Source organism: Mesoplodon bidens (assembly GCF_964165515.1).
Source record: "Mesoplodon bidens genome assembly, contig: HAP1_SCAFFOLD_39, whole genome shotgun sequence".
Taxonomy (NCBI): domain Eukaryota; kingdom Metazoa; phylum Chordata; class Mammalia; order Artiodactyla; family Ziphiidae; genus Mesoplodon; species Mesoplodon bidens.
This window is the reverse complement of record NW_027671923.1, coordinates 134,493-161,352: the sequence shown is the minus strand read 5'-3', so window position 1 is coordinate 161,352 and position 26,860 is coordinate 134,493.

Here is a 26,860-nt window from a genome sequence, read left to right as displayed (position 1 = left end):
TTCCCCACCTCTGACCAATTTCAGAATTGTTTACCGCTGGAGCAAGTGCCTTTCAAGGGATTTACTCTGTATAACTGTTAGGTTCCGTTTTTTTTTTTTTTTAGTTCGAGTTAGATTTTATTCCTCTTTTATGTATTTATTGATATAAGCATGGAAATAATTCATTCATATAAATACATCTGTGTGAATGGAAGAACTTTTTCCTGTTTTATTTTTAAATTTTATTTTTAAAAATTTTGAAATTTAATTTTATTTATTTTTTTATACAGCAGGTTATTATTAGTTATCTATTTCATGCATATACATGTATACTGGTCAATCCCAATCTCCCAACTCATCCCACCACCACCACCCCATGGCTTCCCCCACTTGGTGTCCATACGTTTGTTCTCTACCTCTGTCTCTATTTCTGCCCTGCAAACTAGTTCATTTGTACCATTTTTCTAGTTTCCACATATGTGCATTAATATACAATATTTGTTTTTCTCTTTCTGACTTACTACCCTCTGTATGACAGTCTCTAGATCCATCGACTTCTCTACAAATGACCCAGTTTCATTCCTTTTTATGGCTCAGTAATATTCCATTTTATATATGTACCACATCTTTATCCATTCGTCTGTCTGTGGGCATTTAGGTTGCTTCCATTACCTGGCTATTGTAAATAGTGCTGCAATGAACATTGTGGTGAATGTGTCTTTGTGATTTATGGTTTTCTCTGGGTATATGCCCAGAAGTGGGATTGCTGGATCCTATGGTAATTCTCTTTTTAGTTTTTTAAAGGAACCTCCATACTGTTCTCCATAGTGACTGTATCAATTTACATGCCCATCAATAGCGGAAGAGGGTTCCTTTTGTCCACACCCTCCCCAGAATTTGTTGTTTGTAGATTTTCTGATGATCCCGATTCTAACAGGAGTGAGGTCATACCTCATTGTAGTTTTGATTTGCATTTCTCTAATAATTAGTGATGTTGAGCAGCTTTTCATGTGCGTCTTGGCCATCTCTGTGTCTTCTTGGAAGAAACGTCTATTTAGATCTTCTGCCCATTTTTGTATTGGGTTGTTTGTTTTATTAATATTAAGCTGCATGAGCTGTTTATATATATTGGAGATTAAACCTTTGTCCATTGATTCTTTTGCGAACGTTTTCGCCCATTCTGAGGGTTGCCTTTTTCCATTCCCGTTTTTTTAACCAAGAAAGAAAGAAAGCAAAAGAAGCAAAACACTAATGTGCGTAAAATATGCCTCTTGAAACTGTCATTTTGAAATATGGACGTCTTTTGAATTTTTTGGTCGATATATGACCCCAGGATTTGTTTTCAGGGCAGGTGTCATTTACAGGCCTGTCATGATTTTGAATATCCACTGACCATTAGCGCTGGGATGAAAGCTGCTGTTGTGGGAAACGGCCACACGGTGGAAGCAGTTCTCCCGTACCAAATCTGGTTACTAGGGCAGCAGAGCCTCAATGGAATTCACGTTCTAGATTGGAATTTAGAACGGAATGGGCCAGGAGAAAGCCCCTCAAGTTTGTCTCACTACTTCTTGTTTTTGTTTTGAATTTATTTTTTTAATTTTTTATTACAGCAAGTTTGATTACAACGTTTGGCTTGTTTTTGGTGTGCAAGATGTGTTTCTTTTACACATATACATATGTCTGTTCTTCCTGGGATCCTTTTCCCATGTAGGTTATGACAGAATGTTGAGTAGTCTTCTCTTGGTATTCCGTAGGTCTTTGGTGATTATATATTTCACCTGTGTTTGTATCTGTCTGTTAACCCCAATATCGTAATGAATTCAATCCTCACACCTTTCCTTTGGTGAACCATAAGTTTGTTTAATGAATCTGTGATTGCCCTTCTCCGTGGAAATATCTGCCCTGGTATCAATTTATAGGTAACAGCTATAAGTGATATGATATGATATGTGTCTTTCACTTTCTGACTTACTACAAGTCACGTGATTACCTCTAGACTCATCTACGGTGCTGCAAATGGCATTGTGTGCTTTTTTTCCTTGGCGAATATTCTGTCTTAGCGAGGTCCATTTTCTGCAATGTGATTCCCTGAGGGCTGAGGATTAGCTGACCTGGGCAGCCTGACCCTGCCGGCAAGCCCTCCCCAGGTGTGCCTGGGTTGAGGTCAATATAAACAGCACTCCAGGCAGCAATAGCCCCTGCAGCTGTGCCTGACTCCATATTCTCTGCCCCGTCAGCAGTCTCGGGGCTGTGCTGGTGGGAGGGTGTGAGGGTCCAAGGCTTTGTGGGTGGCCCGGTGTGAGTGGGGCTCTGCTGGACTTTCTGCAGGAGTTGCCAGGCTGCCACCTGTAAAGAAGAGGATGTGTCACCCATAACTTCCACTGGAATTTCTCTCCGGGCTGAGGTGAGGAAGGAAAAAAAGGAGTGGGGGCCGGGACAGGAGGGGTATCTCAGGCAGGGAAATGGAAAGCTTCCAGAAGAGCGCCCGGGGATAGGACCATCCTGCCTGGCCTGCAGGCACCAAGTTGGCCAGCGTGCTGTCGCTGGTGTGGCTCCATGGCCCTTCCTCTAGGTTTTCAAGCACTTGTACACATGCAGGTGTTTTACCTGGGAAGGGAGGGAAAATTTCAACAGCAGCTGGCCTGGGGCTCAGCTCACGTTTACTCACAGAGGCCTCGGCACGGTCCCCCAGCTTTGCGATGAGGACGCTCCTTGGGTGGCGGGGCAGGGCTGCTGGCTGTATGAGAGATGATTCCCCACCTCTGACCAATTTCAGAATTGTTTACCGCTGGAGCAAGTGCCTTTGTAGGGATTTACTCTGTATAACTGTTAGGTTCCGGTTTTTTTTTTTTTTGGTTCGAGTTAGATTTTATTCCTCTTTTATGTATTTATTGATATAAGCATGGAAATAATTCATTCATATAAATACATCTGTGTGAATGGAAGAACATTTTTCTGTTTTATTTTTAAATTTTATTTTTAAAAATTTTGAAATTTAATTTTATTTATTTTTTTATACAGCAGGTTATTCTTAGTTATCTATTTCATGCATATACATGCATACAGGTCAATCCCAATCTCCCAACTCATCCCACCACCACCACCCCATGGCTTCCCCCACTTGGTGTCCATACGTTTGTTCTCTACCTCTGTCTCTATTTCTGCCCTGCAAACTAGTTCATTTGTACCATTTTTCTAGGTTCCACATATATGCATTAATATACAATATTTGTTTTTCTCTTTCTGACTTACTTCCCTCTGTATGACAGTCTCTAGATCCATCGACTTCTCTACAAATGACCCAGTTTCATTCCTTTTTATGGCTCAGTAATATTCCATTTTATATATGTACCACATCTTTATCCATTCGTCTGTCTGTGGGCATTTAGGTTGCTTCCATTACCTGGCTATTGTAAATAGTGCTGCAATGAATATTGTGGTGAATGTGTCTTTGTGATTTATGGTTTTCTCTGGGTATATGCCCAGAAGTGGGATTGCTGGATCCTATGGTAATTCTCTTTTTAGTTTTTTAAAGGAACCTCCATACTGTTCTCCATAGTGACTGTATCAATTTACATGCCCACCAATAGCGGAAGAGGGTTCCTTTTGTCCACACTGTCCCCAGAATTTGTTGTTTGTAGATTTTCTGATGATCCCGATTCTAACAGGAGTCACGTCATACATCATTGTAGTTTTGATTTGCATTTCTCTAATAATTAGTGATGTTGAGCAGCTTTTCATGTGCGTCTTGGCATCTCTGTGTCTTCTTGGAAGAAACGTCTATTTAGATCTTCTACCCATTTTTGTATTCGGTTGTTTGTTTTATTAATATTAAGCTGCATGAGCTGTTTATATATATTGGAGATTAAACCTTTGTCCATTGATTCTTTTGCGAACGTTTTCGTCCATTCTGAGGGTTGCCTTTTTCCATTCCCGTTTTTTTAACCAAAAAAGAAAGAAAGCAAAAGAAGCAGAACACTAATGTGCGTAAAATATGCCTCTTGAAACTGTCATTTTGAAATATGGACGTCTTTTGAATTTTTTGGTCGATATATGACCCCAGGATTTGTTTTCAGGGCAGGTGTCATTTACAGGCCTGTCATGATTTTGAATATCCACTGACCATTAGCGCTGGGATGAAAGCTGCTGTTGTGTGAAACGGCCACAAGGTGGCAGCAGTTCTCCCTTATCAAATCTGGTTACTAGGGCAGCAGAGCCTCAATGGAATTCACGTTCTAGATTGGAATTTAGAACGGAATGGGCCAGGAGAAAGCCCCTCAAGTTTGTCTCACTACTTCTTGTTCGTGTTTTGAATTTAATTTTTTTAATTTTTTTATGACAGCAAGTTTGATTACAACGTTTGGCTTGTTTTTGGTGTGCAAGTTGTGTTTCTTTTACACATATACATATGTCTGTTCTTCCTGGGATCCTTTTCCCATGTACGTTATGACAGAATGTTGAGTAGTCTTCTCTTGGTATTCCGTAGGTCTTTGGTGATTATATATTTCACCTGTGTTTGTATCTGTCTGTTAACCCCAATATCGTAATGAATCCAATCCTCACACCTTTCCATTGGTGAACCATAAGTTTGTTTAATGAATCTGTGATTGCCCTTCTCCATGGAAATATCTGCCCTGGTATCAATTTGTAGGTAACACCTATAAGTGATATCATACGATATGTGTCTTTCAGTTTCTGACTTACTACAAGTCACGTGATTACCTCTAGACTCATCTACGGTGCTGCAAATGGCATTGTGTCCTTTTTTTCCTTGGCTAATATTCTGTCTTAGCGAGGTCCATTTTCTGCAATGTGATTCCCTGAGGGCTGAGGATTAGCTGACCTGGGCAGCCTGACCCTGCCGGCAAGCCCTCCCCAGGTGTGCCTGGGTTGAGGTCAATATAAACAGCATTCCAGGCAGCAATAGCCCCTGCAGCTGTGCCTGACTCCATATTCTCTGCCCCGTCAGCAGTCTCGGGGCTGTGATGGTGGGAGGGTGTGAGGGTCCAAGGCATTGTGGGTGGCCCGGTGTGAGTGGGTTCTGCTTGACTTTCTGCAGGAGTTGCCAGGCTGCCACCTGTAAAGAAGAGGATGTGTCACCCATAACTTCCACTGGAATTTCTCTCCGGGCTGAGGTGACGAAGGAAAAAAAGGAGTGGGGGCCGGGACAGGAGGGGTATCTCAAGCAGGGAAATGGAAAGCATCCAGAAGAGCGCCCGGGGCCAGGACCATCCTGGCTGGCCTGCAGGCACCAAGTTGGCCAGCGTGCTGTCGCTGGTGTGGCTCCATGGCCCTTCCGCTAGGTTTTCAAGCACTTGTACATATTCAGGTGTTTTACCTGGGAAGGGAGGGAAAATTTCAACAGCAGCTGGCCTGGGGCTCAGCTCACGTTTACTCACAGAGGCCTCGGCACGGTCCCCCAGCTTTGCGATGAGGATGCTCCTTGCGTGGGGGGGCGGGGCTGGTGGCTGTATGAGAGATGATTCCCCACCTCTGACCAATTTCAGAATTGTTTACCTCTGGAGCAAGTGCCTTTGTAGGGATTTACTCTGTATAAGTGTTAGGTTCCGGTTTTTTTTTTTTGGTTCGAGTTAGATTTTATTCCTCTTTTATCTATTTATTGATATAAGCATGGAAATAATTCATTCATATAAATACATCTGTGTGAATGGAACAACATTTTTCTGTTTTATTTTTAAATTTTATTTTTAAAAATTTTGAAATTTAATTTTATTTATTTTTTTATACAGCAGGTTATTCTTAGTTATCTATTTCATGCATATACATGCATACAGGTCAATCCCAATCTCCCAACTCATCCCACCACCACCACCCCATGGCTTCCCCCACTTGGTGTCCATACGTTTGTTCTCTACCTCTGTCTCTATTTCTGCCCTGCAAACTAGTTCATTTGTACCATTTTTCTAGTTTCCACATATGTGCATTAATATACAATATTTGTTTTTCTCTTTCTGACTTACTACCCTCTGTATGACAGTCTCTAGATCCATCGACATCTCTACAAATGACCCAGTTTCATTCCTTTTTATGGCTCAGTAATATTCCATTTTATATATGTACCACATCTTTATCCATTCGTCTGTCTGTGGGCATTTAGGTTGCTTCCATTACCTGGCTATTGTAAATAGTGCTGCAATGATCATTGTGGTGAATGTGTCTTTGTGATTTATGGTTTTCTCTGGGTATATGCCCAGAAGTGGGATTGCTGGATCCTATGGTAATTCTCTTTTTAGTTTTTTAAAGGAACCTCCATACTGTTCTCCATAGTGACTGTATCAATTTACATGCCCACCAATAGCGGAAGAGGGTTCCTTTTGTCCACACCCTCCCCAGAATTTGTTGTTTGTAGATTTTCTGATGATCCCGATTCTAACAGGAGTGAGGTCATACCTCATTGTAGTTTTGATTTGCATTTCTCTAATAATTAGTGATGTTGAGCAGCTTTTCATGTGCGTCTTGGCCATCTCTGTGTCTTCTTGGAAGAAACGTCTATTTAGATCTTCTGCCCATTTTTGTATTGGGTTGTTTGTTTTATTAATATTAAGCTGCATGAGCTGTTTATATATATTGGAGATTAAACCTTTGTCCATTGATTCTTTTGCGAACGTTTTCGCCCATTCTGAGGGTTGCCTTTTTCCATTCCCGTTTTTTTAACCAAGAAAGAAAGAAAGCAAAAGAAGCAGAACACTAATGTGCGTAAAATATGCCTCTTGAAACTGTCATTTTGAAATATGGACGTCTTTTGAATTTTTTGGTCGATATATGACCCCAGGATTTGTTTTCAGGGCAGGTGTCATTTACAGGCCTGTCATGATTTTGAATATCCACTGACCATTAGCGCTGGGATGAATGCTGCTGTTGTGGGAAACGGCCACACGGTGGAAGCAGTTCTCCCGTACCAAATCTGGTTACTAGGGCAGCAGAGCCTCAATGGAATTCACGTTCTAGATTGGAATTTAGAACGGAATGGGCCAGGAGAAAGCCCCTCAAGTTTGTCTCACTACTTCTTGTTTTTGTTTTGAATTTATTTTTTTAATTTTTTATTACAGCAAGTTTGATTACAACGTTTGGCTTGTTTTTGGTGTGCAAGATGTGTTTCTTTTACACATATACATATGTCTGTTCTTCCTGGGATCCTTTTCCCATGTAGGTTATGACAGAATGTTGAGTAGTCTTCTCTTGGTATTCCGTAGGTCTTTGGTGATTATATATTTCACCTGTGTTTGTATCTGTCTGTTAACCCCAATATCGTAATGAATTCAATCCTCACACCTTTCCTTTGGTGAACCATAAGTTTGTTTAATGAATCTGTGATTGCCCTTCTCCGTGGAAATATCTGCCCTGGTATCAATTTATAGGTAACACCTATAAGTGATATGATATGATATGTGTCTTTCACTTTCTGACTTACTACAAGTCACGTGATTACCTCTAGACTCATCTACGGTGCTGCAAATGGCATTGTGTGCTTTTTTTCCTTGGCGAATATTCTGTCTTAGCGAGGTCCATTTTCTGCAATGTGATTCCCTGAGGGCTGAGGATTAGCTGACCTGGCCAGCCTGACCCTGCCGGCAAGCCCTCCCCAGTTGTGCCTGGGTTGAGGTCAATACAAACAGCATTCCAGGCAGCAATAGCCCCTGCAGCTGTGCCTGACTCCATATTCTCTGCCCCGTCAGCAGTCTCGGGGCTGTGATGGTGGGAGGGTGTGAGGGTCCACGGCTTTGTGGGTGGCCCGGTGTGAGTGGGTTCTGCTTGACTTTCTGCAGGAGTTGCCAGGCTGCCACCTGTAAAGAAGAGGATGTGTCACCCATAACTTCCACTGGAATTTCTCTCCGGGCTGAGGTGACGAAGGAAAAAAAGGAGTGGGGGCCGGGACAGGAGGGGTATCTCAAGCAGGGAAATGGAAAGCATCCAGAAGAGCGCCCGGGGCCAGGACCATCCTGGCTGGCCTGCAGGCACCAAGTTGGCCAGCGTGCTGTCGCTGGTGTGGCTCCATGGCCCTTCCTCTACGTTTTCAAGCACTTGTACATATTCAGGTGTTTTACCTGGGAAGGGAGGGAAAATTTCAACAGCAGCTGGCCTGGGGCTCAGCTCACGTTTACTCACAGAGGCCTCGGCACGGTCCCCCAGCTTTGCGATGAGGATGCTCCTTGCGTGGGGGGGCGGGGCTGGTGGCTGTATGAGAGATGATTCCCCACCTCTGACCAATTTCAGAATTGTTTACCTCTGGAGCCAAGTGCCTTTGTAGGGATTTACTCTGTATAAGTGTTAGGTTCCGGTTTTTTTTTTGGTTCGAGTTAGATTTTATTCCTCTTTTATCTATTTATTGATATAAGCATGGAAATAATTCATTCATATAAATACATCTGTGTGAATGGAACAACATTTTTCTGTTTTATTTTTAAATTTTATTTTTAAAAATTTTGAAATTTAATTTTATTTATTTTTTTATACAGCAGGTTATTCTTAGTTATCTATTTCATCCATATACATGCATACAGGTCAATCCCAATCTCCCAACTCATCCCACCACCACCACCCCATCGCTTCCCCCACTTGGTGTCCATACGTTTGTTCTCCACCTCTGTCTCTATTTCTGCCCTGCAAACTAGTTCATTTGTACCATTTTTCTAGGATCCACCTATATGCATTTATATACAATATTTGTTTTTTCTCTTTCTGACTTCTTCCCTCTGTATGACAGTCTCTAGATCCATCGACTTCTCTACAAATGACCCAGTTTCATTCCTTTTTATGGCTCAGTAATATTCCATTTTATATATGTACCACATCTTTATCCATTCGTCTGTCTGTGGGCATTTAGGTTGCTTCCATTACCTGGCTATTGTAAATAGTGCTGCAATGAATATTGTGGTGAATGTGTCTTTGTGATTTATGGTTTTCTCTGGGTATATGCCCAGAAGTGGGATTGCTGGATCCTATGGTATTTCTCTTTTTAGTTTTTTAAAGGAACGTCCATACTGTTCTCCATAGTGACTGTATCAATTTACATGCCCACCAATAGCGGAAGAGGGTTCCTTTTGTCCACACCGTCCCCAGAATTTGTTGTTTGTAGATTTTCTGATGATCCCGATTCTAACAGGAGTCACGTCATACATCATTGTAGTTTTGATTTGCATTTCTCTAATAATTAGTGATGTTGAGCAGCTTTTCATGTGCGTCTTGGCCATCTCTGTGTCTTCTTGGAAGAAACGTCTATTTAGATCTTCTGCCCATTTTTGTATTGGGTTGTTTGTTTTATTAATATTAAGCTGCATGAGCTGTTTATATATATTGGAGATTAAACCTTTGTCCATTGATTCTTTTGCGAACGTTTTCGCCCATTCTGAGGGTTGCCTTTTTCCATTCCCGTTTTTTTAACGAAGAAAGAAAGAAAGCAAAAGAAGCAGAACACGAATGTGCGTAAAATATGCCTCTTGAAACTGTCATTTTGAAATATGGACGTCTTTTGAATTTTTTGGTCGATATATGACCCCAGGATTTGTTTTCAGGGCAGGTGTCATTTACAGGCCTGTCATGATTTTGAATATCCACTGACCATTAGCGCTGGGATGAAAGCTGCTGTTGTGTGAAACGGCCACAAGGTGGCAGCAGTTCTCCCTTACCTAATCTGGTTACTAGGGCAGCAGAGCCTCAATGGAATTCACGTTCTAGATTGGAATTTAGAACGGAATGGGCCAGGAGAAAGCCCCTCAAGTTTGTCTCACTACTTCTTGTTCGTGTTTTGAATCTAGTTTTTTAATTTTTTTATTACAGCAAGTTTGATTACAACGTTTGGCTTGTTTTTGGTGTGCAAGATGTGTTTCTTTTACACATATACATATGTCTGTTCTTCCTGGGATCCTTTTCCCATGTACGTTATGACAGAATGTTGAGTAGTCTTCTCTTGGTATTCCGTAGGTCTTTGGTGATTATATATTTCACCTGTGTTTGTATCTGTCTGTTAACCCCAATATCGTAATGAATCCAATCCTCACACCTTTCCATTGGTGAACCATAAGTTTGTTTAATGAATCTGTGATTGCCCTTCTCCATGGAAATATCTGCCCTGGTATCAATTTGTAGGTAACAACTATAAGTGATATCATACGATATGTGTCTTTCAGTTTCTGACTTACTACAAGTCACGTGATTACCTCTAGACTCATCTACGGTGCTGCAAATGGCATTGTGTGCTCTTTTTCCTTGGCTAATATTCTGTCTTAGCGAGCTCCATTTTCTGCAATGTGATTCCCTGAGGGCTGAGGATTAGCTGACCTGGGCAGCCTGACCCTGCCGGCAAGCCCTCCCCAGGTGTGCCTGGGTTGAGGTCAATATAAACAGCACTCCAGGCAGCAATAGCCCCTGCAGCTGTGCCTGACTCCATATTCTCTGCCCCGTCAGCAGTCTCGGGGCTGTGCTGGTGGGAGGGTGTGAGGGTCCACGGCTTTGTGGGTGGCCCGGTGTGAGTGGGGCTCTGCTGGACTTTCTGCAGGAGTTACCAGGCTGCCACCTGTAAAGAAGAGGATGTGTCACCCATAACTTCCACTGGAATTTCTCTCCGGGCTGAGGTGAGGAAGGAAAAAAAGGAGTGGGGGCCAGGACAGGAGGGGTATCTCAGGCAGGGAAATGGAAAGCTTCCAGAAGAGCGCCCGGGGCCAGGACCATCCTGGCTGGCCTGCAGGCACCAAGTTGGCAAGCGTGCTGTCGCTGGTGTGGCTCCATGGCCCTTCCTCTAGGTTTTCAAGCACTTGTACATATTCAGGTGTTTTACCTGGGAAGGGAGGGAAAATTTCAACAGCAGCTGGCCTGGGGCTCAGCTCACGTTTACTCACAGAGGCCTCGGCACGGTCCCCCAGCTTTGCGATGAGGACGCTCCTTGCGTGGGGGGGCGGGGCTGCTGGCTGTATGAGAGATGATTCCCCACCTCTGACCAATTTCAGAATTGTTTACCGCTGGAGCAAGTGCCTTTCTAGGGATTTACTCTGTATAACTGTTAGGTTCCGTTTTTTTTTTTTTTTTATTTCGAGTTAGATTTTATTCCTCTTTTATGTATTTATTGATATAAGCATGGAAATAATTCATTCATATAAATACATCTGTGTGAATGGAAGAACTTTTTCCTGTTTTCTTTTTAAATTTTATTTTTAAAAATTTTGAAATTTAATTTTATTTATTTTTTTATACAGCAGGTTATTATTAGTTATCTATTTCATGCATATACATGTATACAGGTCAATCCCAATCTCCCAACTCATCCCACCACCACCACCCCATGGCTTCCCCCACTTGGTGTCCATACGTTTGTTCTCTACCTCTGTCTCTATTTCTGCCCTGCAAACTAGTTCATTTGTACCATTTTTCTAGGTTCCACATATATGCATTTATATACAATATTTGTTTTTCTCTTTCTGACTTACTTCACTCTGTATGACAGTCTCTAGATCCATCGACTTCTCTACAAATGACCCAGTTTCATTCCTTTTTATGGCTCAGTAATATTCCATTTCATATATGTACCACATCTTTATCCATTCGTCTGTCTGTGGGCATTTAGGTTGCTTCCATTACCTGGCTATTGTAAATAGTGCTGCAATGAACATTGTGGTGAATGTGTCTTTGTGATTTATGGTTTTCTCTGGTATATGCCCAGAAGTGGGATTGCTGGATCCTATGGTAATTCTCTTTTTAGTTTTTTAAAGGAACCTCCATACTGTTCTCCATAGTGACTGTATCAATTTACATGCCCACCAATAGCGGAAGAGGGTTCCTTTTGTCCACACCCTCCCCAGAATTTGTTGTTTGTAGATTTTCTGATGATCCCGATTCTAACAGGAGTGAGGTCATACCTCATTGTAGTTTTGATTTGCATTTCTCTAATAATTAGTGATGTTGAGCAGCTTTTCATGTGCGTCTTGGCCATCTCTGTGTCTTCTTGGAAGAAACGTCTATTTAGATCTTCTGCCCATTTTTGTATTGGGTTGTTTGTTTTATTAATATTAAGCTGCATGAGCTGTTTATATATATTGGAGATTAAACCTTTGTCCATTGATTCTTTTGCGAACGTTTTCGTCCATTCTGAGGGTTGCCTTTTTCCATTCCCGTTTTTTTAACCAAGAAAGAAAGAAAGCAAAAGAAGCAGAACACGAATGTGCGTAAAATATGCCTCTTGAAACTGTCATTTTGAAATATGGACGTCTTTTGAATTTTTTGGTCGATATATGACCCCAGGATTTGTTTTCAGGGCAGGTGTCATTTACAGGCCTGTCATGATTTTGAATATCCACTGACCATTAGCGCTGGGATGAAAGCTGCTGTTGTGTGAAACGGCAACAAGGTGGCAGCAGTTCTCCCTTACCAAATCTGGTTCCTAGGGCAGCAGAGCCTCAATGGAATTCACGTTCTAGATTGGAATTTAGAACGGAATGGGCCAGGAGAAAGCCCCTCAAGTTTGTCTAACTACTTCTTGTTCGTGTTTTGAATTTAATTTTTTAAATTTTTTTATGACAGCAAGTTTGATTACAACGTTTGGCTTGTTTTTGGTGTGCAAGATGTGTTTCTTTTACACATATACCTATGTCTGTTCTTCCTGGGATCCTTTTCCCATGTAAGTTATGACAGAATGTTGAGTAGTCTTCTCTTGGTATTCCGTAGGTCTTTGGTGATTATATATTTCACCTGTGTTTGTATCTGTCTGTTAACCCCAATATCGTAATGAATTCAATCCTCACACCTTTCCTTTGGTGAACCATAAGTTTGTTTAATGAATCTGTGATTGCCCTTCTCCGTGGAAATATCTGCCCTGGTATCAATTTATAGGTAACACCTATAAGTGATATGATATGATATGTGTCTTTCACTTTCTGACTTACTACAAGTCACGTGATTACCTCTAGACTCATCTACGGTGCTGCAAATGGCATTGTGTCCTTTTTTTCCTTGGCTAATATTCTGTCTTAGCGAGGTCCATTTTCTGTAATGTGATTCCCTGTGGGCTGAGGATTAGCTGACCTGGGCAGCCTGACCCTGCCGGCAAGCCCTCCCCAGGTGTGCCTGGGTTGAGGTCAATATAAACAGCACTCCAGGCAGCAATAGCCCCTGCAGCTGTGCCTGACTCCATATTCTCTGCCCCGTCAGCAGTCTCGGGGCTGTGCTGGTGGGAGGGTGTGAGGGTCCACGGCTTTGTGGGTGGCCCGGTGTGAGTGGGGCTCTGCTGGACTTTCTGCAGGAGTTGCCAGGCTGCCACCTGTAAAGAAGAGGATGTGTCACCCATAACTTCCACTGGAATTTCTCTCCGGGCTGAGGTGACGAAGGAAAAAAAGGAGTGGGGGCCGGGACAGGAGGGGTATCTCAGGCAGGGAAATGGAAAGCTTCCAGAAGAGCGCCCGGGGCCAGGACCATCCTGGCTGGCCTGCAGGCACCAAGTTGGCCAGCGTGCTGTCGCTGGTGTGGCTCCATGGCCCTTCCTCTAGGTTTTCAAGCACTTGTACATATTCAGGTGTTTTACCTGGGGAGGGAAAATTTCAACAGCAGCTGGCCTGGGGCTCAGCTCACGTTTACTCACAGAGGCCTCGGCACGGTCACCCAGCTTTGCAATGAGGACGCTCACAGCGTGGCGGGGCAGGGCTGCTGGCTGTATGAGAGATGATTCCCCACCTCTGACCAATTTCAGAATTGTTTACCACTGGAGCAAGTGCCTTTGTAGGGATTTCCTCTGTATAACTGTTAGGTTCCGGGTTTTTTTTTTTTTGGTTCGAGTTAGATTTTATTCCTCTTTTATGTATTTATTGATATAAGCATGGAAATAATTCATTCATATAAATACATCTGTGTGAATGGAAGAACTTTTTCCTGTTTTATTTTTAAATTTTATTTTTAAAAAGTTTGAAATTTAATTTTATTTATTTTTTTATACAGCAGGTTATTCTTAGTTATCTATTTCATGCATATACATGTATACAGGTCAATCCCAATCTCCCAACTCATCCCACCACCACCACCCCATCTCTTCCCCCACTTGGTGTCCATACGTTTGTTCTCTACCTCTGTCTCTATTTCTGCCCTGCAAACTAGTTTATTTGTACCATTTTTCTAGGTTCCACCTATATGCATTCATATACAATATTTGTTTTTCTCTTTCTGACTTCTTCCCTCTGTATGACAGTCTCTAGATCCATCGACTTCTCTACAAATGACCCAGTTTCATTCCTTTTTATGGCTCAGTAATATTCCATTTTATATATGTACCACATCTTTATCCATTCGTCTGTCTGTGGGCATTTAGGTTGCTTCCATTACCTGGCTATTGTAAATAGTGCTGCAATGAATATTGTGGGGAATGTGTCTTTGTGATTTATGGTTTTCTCTGGGTATATGCCCAGAAGTGGGATTGCTGGATCCTATGGTATTTCTCTTTTTAGTTTTTTAAAGGAACCTCCATACTGTTCTCCATAGTGACTGTATCAATTTACATGCCCACCAATAGCGGAAGAGGGTTCCTTTTGTCCACACCGTCCCCAGAATTTGTTGTTTGTAGATTTTCTGATGATCCCGATTCTAACAGGAGTCACGTCATACATCATTGTAGTTTTGATTTGCATTTCTCTAATAATTAGTGATGTTGAGCAGCTTTTCATGTGCGTCTTGGCCATCTCTGTGTCTTCTTGGAAGAAACGTCTATTTAGATCTTCTGCCCATTTTTGTATTGGGTTGTTTGTTTTATTAATATTAAGCTGCATGAGCTGTTTATATATATTGGAGATTAAACCTTTGTCCATTGATTCTTTTGCGAACGTTTTCGTCCATTCTGAGGGTTGCCTTTTTCCATTCCCGTTTTTTTAACCAAGAAAGAAAGAAAGCAAAAGAAGCAGAACACTAATGTGCGTAAAATATGCCTCTTGAAACTGTCATTTTGAAATATGGACGTCTTTTGAATTTTTTGGTCGATATATGACCCCAGGATTTGTTTTCAGGGCAGGTGTCATTTACAGGCCTGTCATGATTTTGAATATCCACTGACCATTAGCGCTGGAATGAAAGCTGCTGTTGTGTGAAACGGCCACAAGGTGGCAGCAGTTCTCCCTTACCAAATCTGGTTACTAGGGCAGCAGAGCCTCAATGGAATTCACGTTCTAGATTGGAATTTAGAACGGAATGGGCCAGGAGAAAGCCCCTCAAGTTTGTCTCACTACATCTTGTTCGTGTTTTGAATTTAATTTTTTTAATTTTTTTTATTACAGCAAGTTTGATTACAACGTTTGGCTTGTTTTTGGTGTGCAAGATGTGTTTCTTTTACACATATACATATGTCTGTTCTTCCTGGGATCCTTTTCCCATGTACGTTATGACAGAATGTTGAGTAGTCTTCTCTTGGTATTCCGTAGGTCTTTGGTGATTATATATTTCACCTGTGTTTGTATCTGTCTGTAAACCCCAATATCGTAATGAATCCAATCCTCACACCTTTCCATTGGTGAACCATAAGTGTGTTTAATGAATCTGTGATTGTCCTTCTCCATGGAAATATCTGCCCTGGTATCAATTTTTAGGTAACACCTATAAGTGATATCATACGATATGTGTCTTTCAGTTTCTGACTTACTACAAGTCACGTGATTACCTCTAGACTCATCTACGGTGCTGCAAATGGCATTGTGTCCTTTTTTTCCTTGGCTAATATTCTGTCATAGCGAGGTCCATTTTCTGCAATGTGATTCCCTGAGGGCTGAGGATTAGCTGACCTGGGCAGCCTGACCCTGCCGGCAAGCCCTCCCCAGGTGTGCCTGGGTTGAGGTCAATATAAACAGCATTCCAGGCAGCAATAGCCCCTGCAGCTGTGCCTGACTCCATATTCTCTGCCCCGTCAGCAGTCTCGGGGCTGTGCTGGTGGGAGGGTGTGAGGGTCCACCGCTTTGTGGGTGGCCCGGTGTGAGTGGGGCTCTGCTGGACTTTCTGCAGGAGTTGCCAGGCTGCGACCTGTAAAGAAGAGGATGTGTCACCCATAACTTCCACTGGAATTTCTCTCCGGGCTGAGGTGACGAAGGAAAAAAAGGAGTGGGGGCCGGGACAGGAGGGGTATCTCAGGCAGGGAAATGGAAAGCATCCAGAAGAGCGCCCGGGGCCAGGACCATCCTGGCTGGCCTGCAGGCACCAAGTTGGCCAGCGTGCTGTCCCTGGTGTGGCTCCATGGCCCTTCCTCTAGGTTTTCAAGCCCTTGTACATATTCAGGTGTTTTACCTGGGAAGGGAGGGAAAATTTCAACAGCAGCTGGCCAGGGGCTCAGCTCACGTTTACTCACAGAGGCCTCGGCACGGTCCCCCAGCTTTGCGATGAGGATGCTCCTTGCGTGGGGGGGCTGGGCTGGTGGCTGTATGAGAGATGATTCCCCACCTCTGACCAATTTCAGAATTGTTTACCTCTGGAGCAAGTGCCTTTGTAGGGATTTACTCTCTATAACTGTTAGGTTCCGGTTTTTTTTTTCGGTTCGAGTTAGATTTTATTCCTCTTTTATATATTTATTGATATAAGCATGGAAATAATTCATTCATATAAATACATCTGTGTGAATGGAAGAACATTTTTCTGTTTTATTTTTAAATTTTATTTTTAAAAATTTTGAAATTTAATTTTATTTATTTTTTTATACAGCAGGTTATTCTTAGTTATCTATTTCATGCATATACATGCATACAGGTCAATCCCAATCTCCCAACTCATCCCACCACCACCACCCCATGGCTTCCCCCACTTGGTGTCCATACGTTTGTTCTCTACCTCTGTCTCTATTTCTGCCCTGCAAACTAGTTCATTTGTACCATTTTTCTAGGTTCCACCTATATGCATTAATATACAATATTTGTTTTTCTCTTTCTGACTTACTTCCCTCTGTATGACAGTCTCTAGATCCATCGACTTCTCTACAAATGACCCAGTTTCATTCCTTTTTATGGCTCAGTAATATTCCATTTTATATATGTACCACATCTTTATCCATTCGTCTGTCTGTGGGCATTTAGGTTGCTTCCATTACCTGGCTATTGTAAATAGTGCTGCAATGAATATTGTGGTGAATGTGTCTTTGTGATTTATGGTTTTCTCTGGGTATATGCCAAGAAGTGGGATTGCTGGATCCTATGGTATTTCTCTTTTTAGTTTTTTAAAGGAACCTCCATACTGTTCTCCATAGTGACTGTATCAATTTACATGCCCACCAATAGCGGAAGAGGGTTCCTTTTGTCCACACCGTCCCCAGAATTTGTTGTTTGTAGATTTTCTGATGATCCCGATTCTAACAGGAGTCACGTCATACATCATTGTAGTTTTGATTTGCATTTCTCTAATAATTAGTGATGTTGAGCAGCTTTTCATGTGCGTCTTGGCCATCTCTGTGTCTTCTTGGAAGAAACGTCTATTTAGATCTTCTGCCCATTTTTGTATTGGGTTGTTTGTTTTATTAATATTAAGCTGCATGAGCTGTTTATATATATTGGAGATTAAACCTTTGTCCATTGATTCTTTTGCGAACGTTTTCGTCCATTCTGAGGGTTGCCTTTTTCCATTCCCGTTTTTTTAACCAAGAAAGAAAGAAAGCAAAAGAAGCAGAACACTAATGTGCGTAAAATATGCCTCTTGAAACTGTCATTTTGAAATATGGACGTCTTTTGAATTTTTTGGTCGATATATGACCCCAGGATTTGTTTTCAGGGCAGGTGTCATTTACAGGCCTGTCATGATTTTGAATATCCACTGACCATTAGCACAGGGATGAAAGCTGCTGTTGTGTGAAATGGCCACAAGGTGGCAGCAGTTCTCCCTTACCAAATCTGGTTACTAGGGCAGCAGAGCCTCAATGGAATTCACGTTCTAGATTGGAATTTAGAACGGAATGGGCCAGGAGAAAGCCCCTCAAGTTTGTCTCACTACTTCTTGTTCGTGTTTTGAATTTAATTTTTTTAATTTTTTTATTACAGCAAGTTTGATTACAACGTTTGGCTTGTTTTTGGTGTGCAAGATGTGTTTCTTTTACACATATACATATGTCTGTTCTTCCTGGGATCCTTTTCCCATGTAGGTTATGACAGAATGTTGAGTAGTCTTCTCTTGGTATTCCGTAGGTCTTTGGTGATTATATATTTCACCTGTGTTTGTATCTGTCTGTTAACCCCAATATCGTAATGAATTCAATCCTCACACCTTTCCTTTGGTGAACCATAAGTTTGTTTAATGAATCTGTGATTGCCCTTCTCCATGGAAATATCTGCCCTGGTATCAATTTATAGGTAACACCTATAAGTGATATGATATGATATGTGTCTTTCACTTTCTGACTTACTACAAGTCACGTGATTACCTCTAGACTCATCTACGGTGCTGCAAATGGCATTGTGTGCTTTTTTTCCTTGGCGAATATTCTGTCTTAGCGAGGTCCATTTTCTGCAATGTGATTCCCTGAGGGCTGAGGATTAGCTGACCTGGGCAGCCTGACCCTGCCGGCAAGCCCTCCCCAGGTGTGCCTGGGTTGAGGTCAATATAAACAGCACTCCAGGCAGCAATAGCCCCTGCAGCTGTGCCTGACTCCATATTCTCTGCCCCGTCAGCAGTCTCGGGGCTGTGCTGGTGGGAGGGTGTGAGGGTCCACGGCTTTGTGGGTGGCCCGGTGTGAGTGGGGCTCTGCTGGACTTTCTGCAGGAGTTGCCAGGCTGCCACCTGTAAAGAAGAGGATGTGTCACCCATAACTTCCACTGGAATTTCTCTCCGGGCTGAGGTGAGGAAGGAAAAAAAGGAGTGGGGGCCGGGACAGGAGGGGTATCTCAGGCAGGGAAATGGAAAGCTTCCAGAAGAGCGCCCGGGGCCAGGACCATCCTGGCTGGCCTGCAGGCACCAAGTTGGCCAGCGTGCTGTCGCTGGTGTGGCTCCATGGCCCTTCATCTAGGTTTTCAAGCACTTGTACATATGCAGGTGTTTTACCTGGGAAGGGAGGGAAAATTTCAACAGCAGCTGGCCTGGGGCTCAGCTCACGTTTACTCACAGAGGCCTCGGCACGGTCCCCCAGCTTTGCGATGAGGACGCTCCTTGCGTGGGGGGGCGGGGCTGCTGGCTGTATGAGAGATGATTCCCCACCTCTGACCAATTTCAGAATTGTTTACCGCTGGAGCAAGTGCCTTGGTAGGGATTTACTCTGTATAACTGTTAGGTTCTGGTTTTTTATTTTTTGGTTCGAGTTAGATTTTATTCCTCATTTATGTATTTATTGAATTAAGCATGGAAATAATTCATTCATATAAATACATCTGTGTGAATGGAAGAACTTTTTCCTGTTTTATTTTTAAATTTTATTTTTAAAAATTTTGAAATTTAATTTTATTTATTTTTTTATACAGCCGGTTATTCTTAGTTATCTATTTCATGCATATACATGTATACAGGTCAATCCCAATCTCCCAACTCATCCCACCACCACCACCCCATGGCTTCCCCCACTTGGTGTCCATACGTTTGTTCTCTACCTCTGTCTCTATTTCTGCCCTGCAAACTAGTTCATTTGTACCATTTTTCTAGGTTCCACATATATGCATTAATATACAATATTTGTTTTTCTCTTTCTGACTTACTTCACTCTGTATGACAGTCTCTAGATCCATCGACTTCTCTACAAATGACCCAGTTTCTTTCCTTTTTATGGCTCAGTAATATTCCATTTTATATATGTACCACATCTTTATCCATTCGTCTGTCTGTGGGCATTTAGTTTGCTTCCATTACCTGGCTATTGTAAATAGTGCTGCAATGAACATTGTGGTGAATGTGTCTTTGTGATTTATGGTTTTCTCTGGGTATATGCCCAGAAGTGGGATTGCTGGATCCTATGGTAATTCTCTTTTTAGTTTTTTAAAGGAACCTCCATACTGTTCTCCATAGTGACTGTATCAATCTACATGCCCACCAATAGCGGAAGAGGGTTCCTTTTGTCCACACCGTCCCCAGAAATTTTTGTTTGTAGATTTTCTGATGATCCCGATTGTAACAGGAGTGACCTCATACATCATTGTAGTTTTGATTTGCATTTCTCTAATAATTAGTGATGTTGAGCAGCTTTTCATGTGCGTCTTGGCCATCTCTGTGTCTTCTTGGAAGAAACTTCTATTTAGATCTTCTGCCCATTTTTGTATTGGGTTGTTTGTTTTATTAATATTAAGCTGCATGAGCTGTTTATATATATTGGAGATTAAACCTTTGTCCATTGATCCTTTTGCGAACGTTTTCGTCCATTCTGAGGTTTACCTTTTTCCATTCCCGTTTTTTTAACCAAGAAAGAAAGAGTGCAAAAGAAGCAGAACACTAATGTGCGTAAAATATGCCTCTTGAAACTGTCATTTTGAAATATGGACGTCTTTTGAATTTTTTGGTCGATATATGACCCCAGGATTTGTTTTCAGGGCAGGTGTCATTTACAGGCCTGTCATGATTTTGAATATCCACTGACCATTAGCGCTGGGATGAAAGCTGCTGTTGTGTGAAACGGCCACAAGGTGGCAGCAGTTCTCCCTTACCAAATCTGGTTACTAGGGCAGCAGAGCCTCAATGGAATTCACGTTCTAGATTGGAATTTAGAACGGAATGGGCCAGGAGAAAGCCCCTCAAGTTTCTCTCACTACTTCCTGTTTTTGTTTTGAATTTATTTTTTTTATTTTTTATTACAGCAAGTTTGATTACAACGTTTGGCTTGTTTTTGGTGTGCAAGATGTGTTTCTTTTACACATATACATATGTCTGTTCTTCCTGGGATCCTTTTCCCATGTACGTTATGACAGAATGTTGAGTAGTCTTCTCTTGGTATTCCGTAGGTCTTTTGTGATTATATATTTCACCTGTGTTTGTATCTGTCTGTTAACCCCAATATCGTAATGAATCCAATCCTCACACCTTTCCATTGGTGAACCATAAGATTGTTTAATGAATCTGTGATTGCCCTTCTCCATGGAAATATCTGCCCTGGTATCAATTTTTAGGTAACACCTATAAGTGATATCATACGATATGTGTCTTTCAGTTTCTGACTTACTACAAGTCACGTGATTACCTCTAGACTCATCTACGGTGCTGCAAATGGCATTGTGTGCTTTTTTTCCTTGGCGAATATTCTGTCTTAGCGAGGTCCATTTTCTGCAATGTGATTCCCTGAGGGCTGAGGATTAGCTGACTTGGGCAGCCTGACCCTGCCGGCAAGCCCTCCCCAGGTGTGCCTGGGTTGAGGTCAATATAAACAGCACTCCAGGCAGCAATTGCCCCTGCAGCTGTGCCTGACTCCATATTCTCTGCCCCGTCAGCAGTCTCGGGGCTGTGATGGTGGGAGGGTGTGAGGGTCCACGGCTTTGTGGGTGGCCCGGTGTGAGTGGGGCTCTGCTGGACTTTCTGCAGGAGTTGCCAGGCTGCCACCTGTAAAGAAGAGGATGTGTCACCCATAACTTCCACTGGAATTTCTCTCCGGGCTGAGGTGAGGAAGGAAAAAAAGGAGCGGGGGCCGGGACAGGAGGGGTATCTCAGGCAGGGAAATGGAAAGCTTCCAGAAGAGCGCCCGGGGCCAGGACCATCCTGGCTGGCCTGCAGGCACCAAGTTGGCCAGCGTGCTGTGGCTGGTGTGGCTCCACGTCCCTTCCTCTAGGTTTTCAAGCCCTTGTACATATTCAGGTGTTTTACCTGGGAAGGGAGGGAAAATTTCAACAGCAGCTGGCCTGGGGCTCAGCTCACGTTTACTCACAGAGGCCTCGGCACGGTCCCCCAGCTTTGCGATGAGGACGCTCCTTGCGTGGGGGGGCGGGGCTGCTGGCTGTATGAGAGATGATTCCCCACCTCTGACCAATTTCAGAATTGTTTACCGCTGGAGCAAGTGCCTTGGTAGGGATTTACTCTGTATAACTGTTAGGTTCCGGTTTTTTTATTTTGGTTCGAGTTAGATTTTATTCCTCATTTATGTATTTATTGAATTAAGCATGGAAATAATTCATTCATATAAATACATCTGTGTGAATGGAAGAACTTTTTCCTGTTTTATTTTTAAATTTTATTTTTAAAAGTTTTGAAATTTAATTTTATTTATTTTTTTATACAGCCGGTTATTCTTAGTTATCTATTTCATGCATATACATGTATACAGGTCAATCCCAATCTCCCAACTCATCCCACCACCACCACCCCATGGCTTCCCCCACTTGGTGTCCATACGTTTGTTCTCTACCTCTGTCTCTATTTCTGCCCTGCAAACTAGTTCATTTGTACCATTTTTCTAGGTTCCACCTATATGCATTCATATACAATATTTGTTTTTCTCTTTCTGACTTCTTCCCTCTGTATGACAGTCTCTAGATCCATCGACTTCTCTACAAATGACCCAGTTTCATTCCTTTTTATGGCTCAGTAATATTCCATTTTATATATGTACCACATCTTTATCCATTCGTCTGTCTGTGGGCATTTAGGTTGCTTCCATTACCTGGCTATTGTAAATAGTGCTGCAATGAATATTGTGGTGAATGTGTCTTTGTGATTTATGGTTTTCTCTGGGTATATGCCCAGAAGTGGGATTGCTGGATCCTATGGTATTTCTCTTTTTAGTTTTTTAAAGGAACCTCCATACTGTTCTCCATAGTGACTGTATCAATTTACATGCCCACCAATAGCGGAAGAGGGTTCCTTTTGTCCACACCCTCCCCAGAATTTGTTGTTTGTAGATTTTCTGATGATCCCGATTCTAACAGGAGTGAGGTCATACCTCATTGTAGTTTTGATTTGCATTTCTCTAATAATTAGTGATGTTGAGCAGCTTTTCATGTGCGTCTTGGCCATCTCTGTGTCTTCTTGGAAGAAACGTCTATTTAGATCTTCTGCCCATTTTTGTATTGGGTTGTTTGTTTTATTAATATTAAGCTGCATGAGCTGTTTATATATATTGGAGATTAAACCTTTGTCCATTGATTCTTTTGCGAACGTTTTCGCCCATTCTGAGGGTTGCCTTTTTCCATTCCCGTTTTTTTAACCAAGAAAGAAAGAAAGCAAAAGAAGCAAAACACTAATGTGCGTAAAATATGCCTCTTGAAACTGTCATTTTGAAATATGGACGTCTTTTGAATTTTTTGGTCGATATATGACCCCAGGATTTGTTTTCAGGGCAGGTGTCATTTACAGGCCTGTCATGATTTTGAATATCCACTGACCATTAGCGCTGGGATGAAAGCTGCTGTTGTGGGAAACGGCCACACGGTGGAAGCAGTTCTCCCGTACCAAATCTGGTTACTAGGGCAGCAGAGCCTCAATGGAATTCACGTTCTAGATTGGAATTTAGAACGGAATGGGCCAGGAGAAAGCCCCTCAAGTTTGTCTCACTACTTCTTGTTTTTGTTTTGAATTTATTTTTTTAATTTTTTATTACAGCAAGTTTGATTACAACGTTTGGCTTGTTTTTGGTGTGCAAGATGTGTTTCTTTTACACATATACATATGTCTGTTCTTCCTGGGATCCTTTTCCCATGTAGGTTATGACAGAATGTTGAGTAGTCTTCTCTTGGTATTCCGTAGGTCTTTGGTGATTATATATTTCACCTGTGTTTGTATCTGTCTGTTAACCCCAATATCGTAATGAATTCAATCCTCACACCTTTCCTTTGGTGAACCATAAGTTTGTTTAATGAATCTGTGATTGCCCTTCTCCGTGGAAATATCTGCCCTGGTATCAATTTATAGGTAACAGCTATAAGTGATATGATATGATATGTGTCTTTCACTTTCTGACTTACTACAAGTCACGTGATTACCTCTAGACTCATCTACGGTGCTGCAAATGGCATTGTGTGCTTTTTTTCCTTGGCGAATATTCTGTCTTAGCGAGGTCCATTTTCTGCAATGTGATTCCCTGAGGGCTGAGGATTAGCTGACCTGGGCAGCCTGACCCTGCCGGCAAGCCCTCCCCAGGTGTGCCTGGGTTGAGGTCAATATAAACAGCACTCCAGGCAGCAATAGCCCCTGCAGCTGTGCCTGACTCCATATTCTCTGCCCCGTCAGCAGTCTCGGGGCTGTGCTGGTGGGAGGGTGTGAGGGTCCAAGGCTTTGTGGGTGGCCCGGTGTGAGTGGGGCTCTGCTGGACTTTCTGCAGGAGTTGCCAGGCTGCCACCTGTAAAGAAGAGGATGTGTCACCCATAACTTCCACTGGAATTTCTCTCCGGGCTGAGGTGAGGAAGGAAAAAAAGGAGTGGGGGCCGGGACAGGAGGGGTATCTCAGGCAGGGAAATGGAAAGCTTCCAGAAGAGCGCCCGGGGATAGGACCATCCTGCCTGGCCTGCAGGCACCAAGTTGGCCAGCGTGCTGTCGCTGGTGTGGCTCCATGGCCCTTCCTCTAGGTTTTCAAGCACTTGTACACATGCAGGTGTTTTACCTGGGAAGGGAGGGAAAATTTCAACAGCAGCTGGCCTGGGGCTCAGCTCACGTTTACTCACAGAGGCCTCGGCACGGTCCCCCAGCTTTGCGATGAGGACGCTCCTTGGGTGGCGGGGCAGGGCTGCTGGCTGTATGAGAGATGATTCCCCACCTCTGACCAATTTCAGAATTGTTTACCGCTGGAGCAAGTGCCTTTGTAGGGATTTACTCTGTATAACTGTTAGGTTCCGGTTTTTTTTTTTTTTGGTTCGAGTTAGATTTTATTCCTCTTTTATGTATTTATTGATATAAGCATGGAAATAATTCATTCATATAAATACATCTGTGTGAATGGAAGAACATTTTTCTGTTTTATTTTTAAATTTTATTTTTAAAAATTTTGAAATTTAATTTTATTTATTTTTTTATACAGCAGGTTATTCTTAGTTATCTATTTCATGCATATACATGCATACAGGTCAATCCCAATCTCCCAACTCATCCCACCACCACCACCCCATGGCTTCCCCCACTTGGTGTCCATACGTTTGTTCTCTACCTCTGTCTCTATTTCTGCCCTGCAAACTAGTTCATTTGTACCATTTTTCTAGGTTCCACATATATGCATTAATATACAATATTTGTTTTTCTCTTTCTGACTTACTTCCCTCTGTATGACAGTCTCTAGATCCATCGACTTCTCTACAAATGACCCAGTTTCATTCCTTTTTATGGCTCAGTAATATTCCATTTTATATATGTACCACATCTTTATCCATTCGTCTGTCTGTGGGCATTTAGGTTGCTTCCATTACCTGGCTATTGTAAATAGTGCTGCAATGAATATTGTGGTGAATGTGTCTTTGTGATTTATGGTTTTCTCTGGGTATATGCCCAGAAGTGGGATTGCTGGATCCTATGGTAATTCTCTTTTTAGTTTTTTAAAGGAACCTCCATACTGTTCTCCATAGTGACTGTATCAATTTACATGCCCACCAATAGCGGAAGAGGGTTCCTTTTGTCCACACTGTCCCCAGAATTTGTTGTTTGTAGATTTTCTGATGATCCCGATTCTAACAGGAGTCACGTCATACATCATTGTAGTTTTGATTTGCATTTCTCTAATAATTAGTGATGTTGAGCAGCTTTTCATGTGCGTCTTGGCATCTCTGTGTCTTCTTGGAAGAAACGTCTATTTAGATCTTCTACCCATTTTTGTATTCGGTTGTTTGTTTTATTAATATTAAGCTGCATGAGCTGTTTATATATATTGGAGATTAAACCTTTGTCCATTGATTCTTTTGCGAACGTTTTCGTCCATTCTGAGGGTTGCCTTTTTCCATTCCCGTTTTTTTAACCAAAAAAGAAAGAAAGCAAAAGAAGCAGAACACTAATGTGCGTAAAATATGCCTCTTGAAACTGTCATTTTGAAATATGGACGTCTTTTGAATTTTTTGGTCGATATATGACCCCAGGATTTGTTTTCAGGGCAGGTGTCATTTACAGGCCTGTCATGATTTTGAATATCCACTGACCATTAGCGCTGGGATGAAAGCTGCTGTTGTGTGAAACGGCCACAAGGTGGCAGCAGTTCTCCCTTATCAAATCTGGTTACTAGGGCAGCAGAGCCTCAATGGAATTCACGTTCTAGATTGGAATTTAGAACGGAATGGGCCAGGAGAAAGCCCCTCAAGTTTGTCTCACTACTTCTTGTTCGTGTTTTGAATTTAATTTTTTTAATTTTTTTATGACAGCAAGTTTGATTACAACGTTTGGCTTGTTTTTGGTGTGCAAGTTGTGTTTCTTTTACACATATACATATGTCTGTTCTTCCTGGGATCCTTTTCCCATGTACGTTATGACAGAATGTTGAGTAGTCTTCTCTTGGTATTCCGTAGGTCTTTGGTGATTATATATTTCACCTGTGTTTGTATCTGTCTGTTAACCCCAATATCGTAATGAATCCAATCCTCACACCTTTCCATTGGTGAACCATAAGTTTGTTTAATGAATCTGTGATTGCCCTTCTCCATGGAAATATCTGCCCTGGTATCAATTTGTAGGTAACACCTATAAGTGATATCATACGATATGTGTCTTTCAGTTTCTGACTTACTACAAGTCACGTGATTACCTCTAGACTCATCTACGGTGCTGCAAATGGCATTGTGTCCTTTTTTTCCTTGGCTAATATTCTGTCTTAGCGAGGTCCATTTTCTGCAATGTGATTCCCTGAGGGCTGAGGATTAGCTGACCTGGGCAGCCTGACCCTGCCGGCAAGCCCTCCCCAGGTGTGCCTGGGTTGAGGTCAATATAAACAGCATTCCAGGCAGCAATAGCCCCTGCAGCTGTGCCTGACTCCATATTCTCTGCCCCGTCAGCAGTCTCGGGGCTGTGATGGTGGGAGGGTGTGAGGGTCCAAGGCATTGTGGGTGGCCCGGTGTGAGTGGGTTCT